Raw genomic sequence first — 12,636 nt, forward strand, 5'->3', positions numbered from 1 at the left:
AAAGCTGGGATAAGATTGCCTCAATAGACTTCTTTTTTGCTTCTTTCTTTCTTAAAGCACGCACAACCCTCTTTCTTCCATTTCGAAGAGCGTTCTTGGACGGAGTTTTCTTCAATTGGGTCTTAACGACCTTAGGAGTGACCTGAGGTCTGGCCCTCTGAATGGGCTTTGGCACAGTGCACTTGATGAGGCTCTCACCAACAATGAAAGTCTTTTTGAACCCTACTCGTTTGGTGCACGCATTCTTGGTAGTTTCAATTTTGTGGAAGAAAATCGTTACTTGTGGTGCCATCGTATCTGGTTTTTTAACCTGTGAAAAACACAAATAAATAAAACAAACATTAGTCACTTTATGATTGGAGATGAAAAGGTAAATGGGTCCCACTGGGCGTGCCAAAAATTATATTGAAGGAAAATTGTGATCTTCCTAATATAATTTCACCACCACTAATTAAATAATGGGGTTTTATTATTTTAGGTTCGACCCATTCGAGACGCAACTCTCTTAATTACAATCCCTTGCTTCAAGGGAAAACCCTTTGATTCCATCATAAAGAAACAGAACGTGTGTGTTTGATTTTGCAGCTGCTCCCAAGTCCAACCTCAGGATGCCTACATATCCCTTACGGGAATCAAGCCACTCGTAGTTCAAAGATTCATGATGAATAAATGACTCATCGCAAAACGAAGAATTTGAATGAGTTTGATTGAGGAGTGTTTGAGTGAATTTAGCTGAATAAACCAGGGATTCGATATGGAAATATGTTTGGGATGGTTGCATCTAGATTGAATCTCTAGATTGCCTACGTACCCTTTTAAAGGGATCAAACCAACGTAGTTCGAAGGTTTAGAAATTAATGGGTAAGTGTGGCCCAATAATTTAGAGTTGGTGTCTTTGAGACGATTTGAAGATTTTAATAGGTAGATGACCTATGGGAAAAATTGGAAATTAATGGGTATGTATGGCCCAATAATTTAGAATTTGTATAGTTTTGATAATTTGGGGATTTTCATAGGTAGGTGACCTATGGGAAAATTTTTGAAATTAACGGGTAAGTGTGGCCCATTAATTGAGAATTTGTGTTTGAGATATTTGAATTTAATCTCATTGGAATTTTCATGAGTGGATGACCCATGGGAAAAATTTGGATGGTTTTGTACCACTTTTCTTTTTGTCAATGTCCTAGAAAATTAATGAGCAATTTTGATTAACCCACTAATTTTCTAAAGTTGACATTTGCACTTGGACCCAAATATGGCTATGAGGATTTTTATAATTGATCCATAAACCATATAATAGGGAATTTGGGCCTCTGTAAATTTAATGGGTAATTATTTAAATTACCCATTAATTACTATTGGCTTTTGAGAGTTAATAGACAATTATTTTTAATAGCCCATTATTCTATTTTGAGCCTTTGATACTTTGACTGACCCATGAATAGAAATTGGTTCACAACTGTGATCTTTGTGACAAAAGGGACCAGCGTGCAGCTCCTTCTTTAAGTGGATCACCTCCTTTTGTCTTACTTGTACTTTCATTTTGATTGTTTGCAAACAATAACAATCAACAGAGAAGGAACTCAAGGCATGGCACGTGGCCTTTTCAAAGCCTTGTTTCTTTTCCTCTTTTTAATTACTCATGTTTTCTTTTGTCAGTTAGCCCATGAGCATGGAGCCCAGAAAAACTTTGGTCCATCAGGCGATTAAAACAACCTGATAGCTATCCAACTCTTTATAGAGTTTGTTTCCAAGTAAAGTCAAACCTTGTAGTCTCATCTTTATCTGGAATACTTGTGATCAGTCCGAATGAAGTGCAAACATTGTTACTGCTCAGTCTTTGAAGAAAATACACGAAGTCACAATCTATACACAGCCTTTGCAAACAAAAAGAGAAAGCCAGAAGAAAAAAACTGCCGCAACACATCAAAGAGGTTTCAGACTTTTTTTGTCTTTTTCCTCTTTTTTTCTCTGCAACACATCAAGAGGTTTTCAGATTTGTTTTTTTTTTGTCTTTTTCCTCTTTTTTTTTCCTTGCAAACCATGGTCCTTGTGCCCTTGTTTTGCTTTTCTTCCAAACTTCAACAAAGTGGCGTTAGCCACCTTCTTCTCTCTTTTTTTTTTTTTTTTTTTTAATGTTTTGACTTTTCTTCTTCTTTTTGATGACTGAAGCAAACCCCTCTTTTTTGTTTTATTTGTTTGTTGTTGTTGCCACACCAAGCCAAGAATTCAAGACGTGGCTACAAGTCTATCTTTCTTTTTTTCTTAGTATGTTGTGTCTGTACGCAAACAACACCAAACCCTCTTCCCAAAACGGAGCTGCTTTCCTCCTTTTTTTTTTTTTTGTTTGTTTGTTGTGATTGGGTGCCTAACAACCACAGGACAAGAGGATCTTCCAAGAGAATTCAGTTTATGAGTTTGACACTCAAAAATGGATTTAGTTTATGGGTTTTGTACCCAAGCATGGCGGTTCGCTCTGGAGAGCATGAAGATTTGCTCAGCAGAGCATGGAGATTCGCTCGGCAGAGCATTATCAATTTGTGGGTTGCCACCCAATATGGATTGCCATCCATTTATTTTATTTGCGGGTTGCCACCCATGATGGATTGATAATCCATATAATTTGGTTTGTGGGTTGCCACCCAACGAGAATTAATTGACAGAATCCATATACCTGTGAAAATGTCTTCTCTTGTATTTGTGCTACTCCAATTTTTCTCCTGCAGCAGTTTTCTTCTTCTGTCCCTTTTCTCCTTCTTCCTTTTTTTTTTTTCCTCTTTTTCCTTTTTAGTGCAGAATATTTATACTGAAAACTGAATAATCAGCTCCCCCAAAAATAGGAGCCACTAAACTCTCTTAAACGTTTTCATTGGTTTAGACCCCCACCTTTTTCCAAACTTCCCCCCACCTATCCAATCCCACGTTCCAATATTTTTGTGATTTTTGTGATTTTTTTTTATTCCAACAATGGGCTAGGGCTCCATTAGATGAGCACAAGGGTGCATGCGTCAAGTGTGGTTGCAGAGGAGGGAATGTTCGGATTTGTTCCAAAATGGCGCCGTCGCTTGGTCCTTGAGGTGGCAAGGTGGAGGAGGGCACTGGGCCATGGCTTGGTGGGGTAGCGAGTGGTGCGGCAATTCCAGCAGCTATTTGGTGGTTCATGGGGGTGATTTACGGCTGCGAGGAGCTGTCCAAATGGTTTGATGGCTGTCCGGTTGTTACAACAGCTGTTTGGAGAGGTTGTGGGGCCTCCGGAGGTGGTTGGATGACATGGCAGCGGTGGAAGCTGCTGCAAAATGCTGGCAGCAGCTGTACCTTGTGGTGGCAGCAAGGTTTCGGCCATTCCGGAGTGCACCGTCACGGTGGTTTTGCTCCTAGGGCGGTTGTTTGGAAGGCTTCGGTGGATTGAAAAATGGATTTGGAGCACACTTTGTGTATTATTTTGCGCTCTCAATGAAAGCACCAATTTGTGGGAGCAATTTTCGCCCCACGGAAATATTCGTCTTAGATTCCGTCTTCCTCTTTGTTGTCTCTTTCTCCCTGCAAAATAAATCGGAATAAGTGGACCACACCTAGGGGGTGTTGGCCAAAGTCCCTCCGATGCCTAAGTTAGTTCAAGTGTTTGTAGGAAAACAATAGCTAACTAAAAGGGTATGGAGATGTATGTATGGTGTCAACCAGGTGGCCGGAGCTGTGTGTGGTAGCCGGAGTCTTGTGTGAGAGGGAAAAAGAGTTATGGCGGCCAGGGTTTTGGAGATAGAAGTTCTGCAGTATTTGGAAACAGAAGTTTAGACGTAGGTTTAGAATTACCTCAAGCATTGGTGTAGCCATGTATTTATAGGAACCTCGGAGGCTAGGGTTTCGGAAGAATAATTCCACAAATGGAAATGAATTATTCTTCTCCAATTTGGAGAGATTGACGTAATTAGGGATTTGATTTAATTAGGGATTTGATTTAAATCAAATCCCTAATTAGGGTAAGAATAGAATAATTGTCAATTGAATCAAATAACTCCCAATTATGCCAAATAATCCCCAAATGGAAGGAAATATTTGACCTAAGGTTTGGCTAAAATTCGGTTCCCATAGTATCTACTTAGAATAAAGCATACAAGAGCTATTAAGCTCCTTGAGAATATGATAATCACACAAGTCGTAGAACATGGTATCTGTCCTAGTCAACCCCCATTAACCCCTTGAATGATTCTTAGGCCATTCATGTATTGCTTGTGAAAGGAGAGTAGAATTTGTGAATCTAAACCCCTTCCCAACATGTGCTAGATGCATAAAATCCTAGTTAGCTACTCCAAGAAAACATACATCAAGGACATAATAAACTGGATGTTAACAACTTGATAATGAACGCAAGGAATTCAATTAACTATGAAATCATCCATAACATTGAATATTCATGACTAGGGCTTCATCCTAAGCCCTAACTAAATGGATTAGTTAGACGTAACTATGAATACAGAAAAGAAGAAATACATAGATAGAATAAAGAGAAGAGAAGAACTAGATGATGGCAGCAAGGTAGTTCCCAGGACATCTTTAAGCTCTCCCTCCTTTGCAACTAGCTCTCTTCTCTCTTTGCGATGGAGATGGAATCTGAATGTGTGTATGAGTAATGGATGAAATGAATGTTTGTGTATCCTTGAATGAGAGTGCAGCTCTCTATTTATAGAGTGCCAAATTCGTCCTCCCTTTTGGTTGGTGAAGCACACATCTCTTAGCTGCTGCCCAACTCCCTTAGCTGCCCAATAAATGCCTTGGGTGGACTATTCTTGGTCTCTTCATGGCAAGCTTGATTTTTGTTCATCTTTCTGAGTTCCCAAACTGATTTTTCTCCCATGTGTGGTTGCTCTTATGTGTAGCACATGGCTGTAGGGATGTAGCCACATTAAATGTGATGGCAGCCAACTATGAATTTTCCATGAAATTGGTTGAGTCTTTGACGTGCTAAGGACTCCAGATTTATCCAATTGGACTGAAATTTGGATATGTTATAATAGACACCCATTGAAACAATGTATATCTAGGATGTCTCCTCATCTGACCTGTGTAAGTTGCTGAAATGAGGCCTGCAAGATGGCCTACGAAACTGGACTGACAAGGAGTGTGGCCCAAATTGGGATTGTCTTTAAGCTCATATTGCTCTTATCCCAATCAGCCCTTAACAGACATGGATTGCATCAAATATGATCTCTTGCTGTCTTAACTTACAAAAGAAACAAAAAGAGGTAAGTGACTCAAAATAAAGAGAAGGCATGCAAATGTACGGAATTATGAACTTATCAATGGAGTGGTTTGTGTATTGACAGGACCCGATCCACATTCCACTTTAGAATCCGAGCTGAACCCTGTGCGTGTCCGACACTTGGCGGGTGCCAAGCACAAATAACCTAATTGCCCTTCTTGCAAAATTTCAGTTTAATAACAAGCTTGACTTCCACCAAAAATTTGGCAGAGTCTCCCCTGTAATTTGATCAAAACCCAAATTTACATCTGTCAAAATAAGCATATATATACAATCCAACTGCCAACATGTGTACATAAATAAATATATATATATTCCAACAATTAAATCTAAATTCTAGGGCAGGTTATCAGAGCAACACTAAGAATTTACAAAAGAAGTTAGCTCAATATCATAAGAGCCCTACATCAGAATGGGGGAAGCGCGGAAAGTGGAAAACGGCCCTGTGGTGGATCACTGTGTACGCCTACTGCCTGGGGGCGCAAAACATTGAAAACATGAGTGGACCAAAAATAAGGTTTTGAAAATAGCATATGAATATACTAAAAATAGTTATAAAAACTGAATCAATATCCTCATATATACTCATACTGAACTCATGCATTCATATTTATGCATATAATACCAAACAATATTCCTGCTGGAAGATATTGAAGTAAAACTCAACCTATCATATAGGTATACTTATTTATTCTCGCCAAAACCCTAACTTACTTCTTATACCTCGTGTCACCGTGGTGACACACCCTCGCAGGACTCAGGTTAGCCTGATCCGCCCTCCTATCAAGACTCAAGGGACACTAAGCCCACCTGAGTTGCATTTCTCGCTCCCACAGTTCGGATATCCCTAAGTCTCGTAGGGCCAAAGTCAAGCATGCTGACTTAACTAAAGACTCTACTTAAAAAATAAATAAAACTATCTCCTCTCATCTTAAAACACTGCCACCATCCTAATCGATTTCTAAAGTTCTTACCTTTACTATACTCATGAACTCTCAACTCGGCAGCAAGTAAATAAAATACTCAACCTTAGTAATACATGCCAGAAAGCCCTCGATCTAAAACATACTTCTATAGATCACATAATGAATATAAAATTGCATAAAATTATTTTAAAAGCAAAGGTCCACTCACCCCTAATCCGAGCTAGTTGGAACTCTTGAAGGTCCTTCCTGCGGGTCGGTCCGTGATCGTGTGCCTGATTAAACATCATGAATATCTAATTAATAAAACTGCTCAGTATAAGCATTTCAATAAAACCCTGAGCCCCGGCTCCTAGAAGTGCGTGCACTAACTTAGAAGCGTTTCCTATGCCCACAAAAGCTTTACTTACATTTGGGATGGTTGAGAAGTACCTCGGGACTAAAAAAGTGCTAAAGTCCCAAAAAGTCAACCCGGGACCCCATGGGCCCACGACTTTACAATTCTGATCCGAAAGCTCCTAGAGGTTTTAAAATATCTAGGACACAAGTCCCGAGAGTTTGACCTCTGTCTGGCAGTCAGATTGACCACGATCGTACCATTGGATAATTATTGTAAACCTAACCCTAGGGTTCGCGATTTCGGAGTATCCGGGACTCCAAACCACAATCCGTCGAATCCCATACGATCCTGGAAATTTCTTGATCAACAAATCTGAAAATGATTATGATCCAACAGCTCAACTGTATTGAACCCGGAAATCGCACAATATGCTAGATCCGTTCGGGGTTCAAACGTTGTCCGAATTAAGATCTGCGAATTCCTATGCACTCGTGATAGCAGCGGTTCACTCTAGGACTGAATGTGGCCCCCACCACAATGCCCACGCGCTGCCACACGCGCCGACACAGCGTGGGTGGCTTGATAAATTTCTAGCGGCGGGAAAAACTCCAAACGGCCAGCCCAAACTCTTACCCTAGGTAAAACCCCCTATTTAGAACCACTTTTGTTCTTGGACCTACCCCAAAAATTGGCTGGAAGTGGTCGGAATTTCTATCTCAAAATCAGCTGAACCCTAACTCTAAAATCGAACTCTCTACGCTTCAAATCGATGAAAACCTATCCAACCAATAGCTAGAGCACGAAAAATAGCTTGAAATCCATACCTCACACATTCAATTTGGTGGTAAAATGAGAGAGAATGGAGCTGTGAAAAATCGACCCAAAATCGGCGCGATTCCTTCGATTTCCGGCAACTATCGCGGTGGTTAGTGGCGAGAAGAGGCTGGGGTGTGTTGGCGGGGCTGCTGCGGTGGTTTTAGGTCTTGTCTTGTCGGTTGGGATAGAGGGTGGTGGCGATAATGGAGGTTTGCCTGAGGGAAACGCACGGGAAATGAAGGCTGTGGGGAGAGAGAAGAGAGAATGAGGAAGAAGAGAGAGAAAAGAGGGTTTTAAAATGCTAACTTGATAAAATTACCATTTTGCCCCTCTACGTAATTTGACCGTATTTTCTTCATTATAACTCCGATTCGACCCCACTACGTGTCTATGGACTCGTTTCATCGTGCTCCACGCAATGGTACAAGAGAAAATCCCAAATTCCCTCCCGGTCAAAAAGTTAACTTTTTCCTTACTAATTTATTATAGGGGCAAAATTGTCTTTCTACCTAATAAATTAATAATTAAATATTATTTTAAGGACCAGGTTGTTACATGTATTGCACGATTTTAGCGATTGGATTTCACTCAAAACTAACCAATTCACACCTCCCACAATATTATTATGTCGCCCAAGTTTTGGGCGCAATACGAAAGCAATAGGTCAAAGAAATTGGACACTTCAAGTTCGTACAAAGTTCGTTCCCTAAATGGAGTGGTTGGAGTATCGCATAGCTTTAGCAATTGAATTTCACTCAGAACTCACCAAACGACTCCTCCAACCAGATGGATTGAAGAGGAAAGGGGTTTGTAGTATGTGCCCTTGGAAGAGTTTCTCTTCTGTTGTTCTTCCTTAAGCAACTCCTCATACTTAGATGCTTTATCTGCCAGTTTTGCCAGATCTCTAAATAGCATCCCATCAAATCTTTTCCTCAGAGAGATTTTAAGGGCGGCTTGAGCCATCTAGATGAAGTGCCTCTCTTCCATAGGGATTCGGCATTTCATTTTGAGCTTTCTAAACTTGGTTATGAAGTCTTGAGCAGGTTCATCTTCACTCTGTTTGTGGGCAGTAAGATCACTGATGGTGACTTCTGGTTGGATCCTGAAATAGTAGTCATGGAAAATATTTTCCACTTGCTCTCAGGTTTGAACAGAGTTAGTTGGTATACTGGTGTACCAGGTGAAGGCTTGTCCAGAGAGAGAATTCCCAAAAGCCTTAGCTTTAACAGGGGGTTATTTGCTTGCTGCCGCTCCGTGTTTCTGGAATTCTGCCAGTAACACATTTGATTTTTGTGTGGGTCCCCTGGCTCCAACTGACAGGACCCGACCCTGTGCGTGTCCGACACCTGGCGAATGTCGGGCACAAATGACCTATTTTCCCTTCTATACAAAACATGATAAAATAATAAGGTTAACGTCTACTGAAAAACCGGCAGAGTTTCCCTTGTAACTGGCTCAATACCAAAACTTTTTCACTTGCCAAACAAGTATACATATATACAACCAACTGCCAGCATATGTATATATACATTCAAACAGTTCAAATCTCAGTCTAGGGCAAAACATCAGAGCGACTACTAAGAATTTACAAAGGAGTGAATCCTTTTACAAACAAAAATCCTACATCAGAAGAAAGGCGCGGAAGATGGGGAGTGGCCCGGTGGTGGATTCCTGTGCACGTCTACTGCCTGGGGGCGCAAAACAACAATAAGGGTGAGTGGACCCAAAAACAAAGTGTAGAAAATAGTATATGAACATACTAACCCCACTGTAAAAACAGTTATACAAACTAACTTATTTTCTTTATTTCTGAAATCAATGCATGTATATAATTATATACATATGAAAACAGTTTAAAACTATCACCTAGGTGTACCCTATTTCCGTCAATTCCTTGTATCCATCAATTCCTTGCATCACCATGGGTGACACATACTCGCAGGTCTCAGTGACACGAGGTCAGTCCGAGCCGCAACTCTCAGGATTCAGGGGACCGTAGTCCACCTTTATCCGCATCACTCGCTCCACACGAGTTCAAGTACCAAGGAACTCGTGGGGCAACTGTCAAGCATGCTGACTAAACCGAAGGCAACAAATATAATTCGAAGGCAACATTTAATAACTGGGTACAAGGTGATTGAAGAAAATATAAAGTTTCTGAAGCAAAACTGTTGACTAATTAACTTTCTGTAACCTTTAAAATTCTGCTGCCATTTATCTGATAATTAACGAGAATATCTGTTCCTATAAGCTTTAAAGGAAATTTCACTCGGCAGCATGCAACATAAAATATTTTACAGAATAAAACAGCTGATAACTGAAAACTGAACTGCTTAAATTCATTTATGAGGTCCATAACGTCGAAACACAATAACGTCAAAACACTCTGTTCATGAGGTCCATAAATGCAACTGGCGCATTCGTTAACCCAAATGGCATCACCAGGAACTCATAGTGCCCATACCTTGTTCGAAACGCTGTTTTAGGCACATCCTCTTCTCTAACCCGTAACTGATGATATCCAAACCTCAGGTCAATTTTAGAAAAGACCTTGGCACCCTTCAGCTGATCAAACAAGTCATCAATGCGAGGCAAGGGATATCTATTCCGCACTGTGATCTTGTTCAGCTGTCTGTAGTCAATGCATAACCTCATGGTGCCATCTTTTTTCTTAACAAATAAAACTGGAGCACCCCATGGAGGAAAACTGGGTCGGATGAAACCCTTATCTACCAACTCCTGCAACTGAGTCTTTAATTCCCTCAACTTTGCTGGTGCCATTCTATACGGTGCTTGAGAAATAGGATTTGTTCCTGGAGTGAGCTCAATAACAAACTCAATCTCCCGATGAGGAGGTAATCCAGGAAGATCCTCAGGAAATACATCTGAAAAGTCCTGTACAACTGGAATATCTTCCAATCGCAGCCCATTATCTATGGTATCAATTACATGTGCTATATATATCCTAAGCACCCTTTTCTCAGTAACCGTTTTGCCGTCATAGCTGAAATGAGGCAAGATGGAAGCACTTTACGTTCGCCATAAAAAGTTACTTCAGGTCATCCGGGACTACGGAATACAACTTCTTTCCTGAAGCAATCTATTAAGGCACGATGTCTGGCTAACCAATCCATCCCTAAGATGATGTCTGGTCCAATATATTGAGGACACATGTCTCGAGGGTATTGGTGTCTGATAGGATTTTTAGTACTTGTGCAAACAGTGTTAAAAATCACATAAAATAATTTGCAAGAATACAAGGCTATTGTAGTATAGATGCTCATGCAAGGTCGTTTTCCTCAAGGACTAATTAGCAATTTATGTAAAAACAAATTCCAATTACTACTTAAAATAAAAAGTCAAGAAAGATGATTATAAATTTGGTGGATTCTAAAAAACAAATATTAAACAAAAACAAATACGATTGAGAGAAAGAGTTTTGAATATCAATTTATAAAAACACTAGGGTTTCACCATCACCTAGCAATCCTATGAACTTTTACCAATTACTTATGATTTGCACATGCCACTTTGAAGGTTAGGTTTTCCTAATGTATATTCTACTTGGAACCTCCAACACAGAACGTATATCCAACATGCAACCCGTCCGGACGTTCGGATCAAATCTGAACATGAAAGACTCATTAAGTTTTGTGAAAACCCTTTGAAAAACCATGCAACCCTTAAGACGTGGTGTTCATCTTAAGTGAAATTACAATTATTAATCACAAGAAGCTAGCGTCAATTTCAGGGAACCTTCCGACCAAAATTGCATCCAATTACTTTTCTAAAGATCCTAATGGTGATCAGGCATTAAGACAATTAGATAGTTTAAAACAGTGATTAACAATTCAAAATACGCATGCACTCATCATAAGCAATTAAATAAAAATTACATATTCATGCTAAGGTTCAAGGCTTCACCCTAGCAAAAGAAATTTAGTTACGCATACTCATAATTGAAATCCAAGAAAATATCATTAAGAAGAAAAGAACGAAAACACCTGAAAGTTGTGAAAACCCAAAACCCTAGCAATTGCTCTCCACAATGCAAAGTTCAAAAGTGAAAAGGGAGTCCTTCAATTCCTTGTGAGAAAGAGCTTAAATACCCCTTAAAACCTAGCTGCCAATGTACAGCTTTTCTATCCCAACAAGGAAACTAATTAAAGTAAAATAATACTAGGAAATAAAGTCCAAATTGGAATAGGAGAATTTGCCTAAAATCTGCCCAGCCACGTTTTGGCCCCAAATCTCCTCCAAATCTGGCCCAAGATAGCTTGTTTTAAAGATAAAAATGTTTTGAACACTTCTCTAGAAGGCCACGAACCCATCCGAGGTCATCTTGGGCTTCAAAAACGCAATAAAAGCCCAACACGTCACTATTCCAGCACCGCGCACTGCTCATTTATTTTATTGCCAGAAAATAACCGCTTGGAAGAAAGATCTGAAATTTTGATACGATCAAGCTAAGTGACTCAAGAACGTCCTCCAACTGGAATTACTCCAAAATTCCTCAATTTGATTATGTTTTGCTCCAGAGAGAGTCGAAAGTCCTATATTGAAAATATAATTCAAAGTATCAAAATTCTTCCAAAATATTAACCAAAATATACTAAGAATGAGGTTAAATATATAATATAAAATATGTCCATCAAAATACCCCCAAACTTAGCTTTTGCTTGTCCTCAAGCGAAACAAGACTCAAACAAAAAATAAAAACTTAACAGACTAGACATCTGGCTAACACTTAACCAGGACAAAATTTCCATCTTCAAGTTGCAATCCATAGAAAATTTTAAAAACTAGAACATCCTTTCAATAGATCCAAGTAATCCCACCACAGAGTCTGAGCTATTTAGACTCAATTAGAAAAGAATTCACAAACTTCCTTCGGTGTAAAGTGAACCATCATGGTTATGGAGACTTGACTAAAACCCTTACCACTCATCCCTTTTATTCATACTTCACACACTCCACACTTTTTATTTTCCCTTTCTTCTTCTTTTTTTTTCTTCTTTTTTTTTTTTTTTTTTTTTGGTGTATAAATAGTAACAGTAGTGGTTGTGCAATGTTGGTTCCTTTAAGCTTTCGATCCAACCGTGTAGCGAGACTTAGGTCAATGTCTCCCAAACCACTCGGGTTTTAGGGCACTAGGTGTAGAACACCCCTAAGGACTTATTAACTCAAGCTGAAAAGGCTACGAAACCAACTAACCACCCTGCCTCATGCCAAAACTCTACCATTTGTCTCGAGGATCACTGCTGATTAGGCAAGACTGGCCCGGGTACTAGCAAAGCTTC

The sequence above is a fragment of the Prunus persica genome, chromosome G1, assembly GCF_000346465.2.
Source record: "Prunus persica cultivar Lovell chromosome G1, Prunus_persica_NCBIv2, whole genome shotgun sequence".
In the NCBI taxonomy this organism is placed as follows: domain Eukaryota; kingdom Viridiplantae; phylum Streptophyta; class Magnoliopsida; order Rosales; family Rosaceae; genus Prunus; species Prunus persica.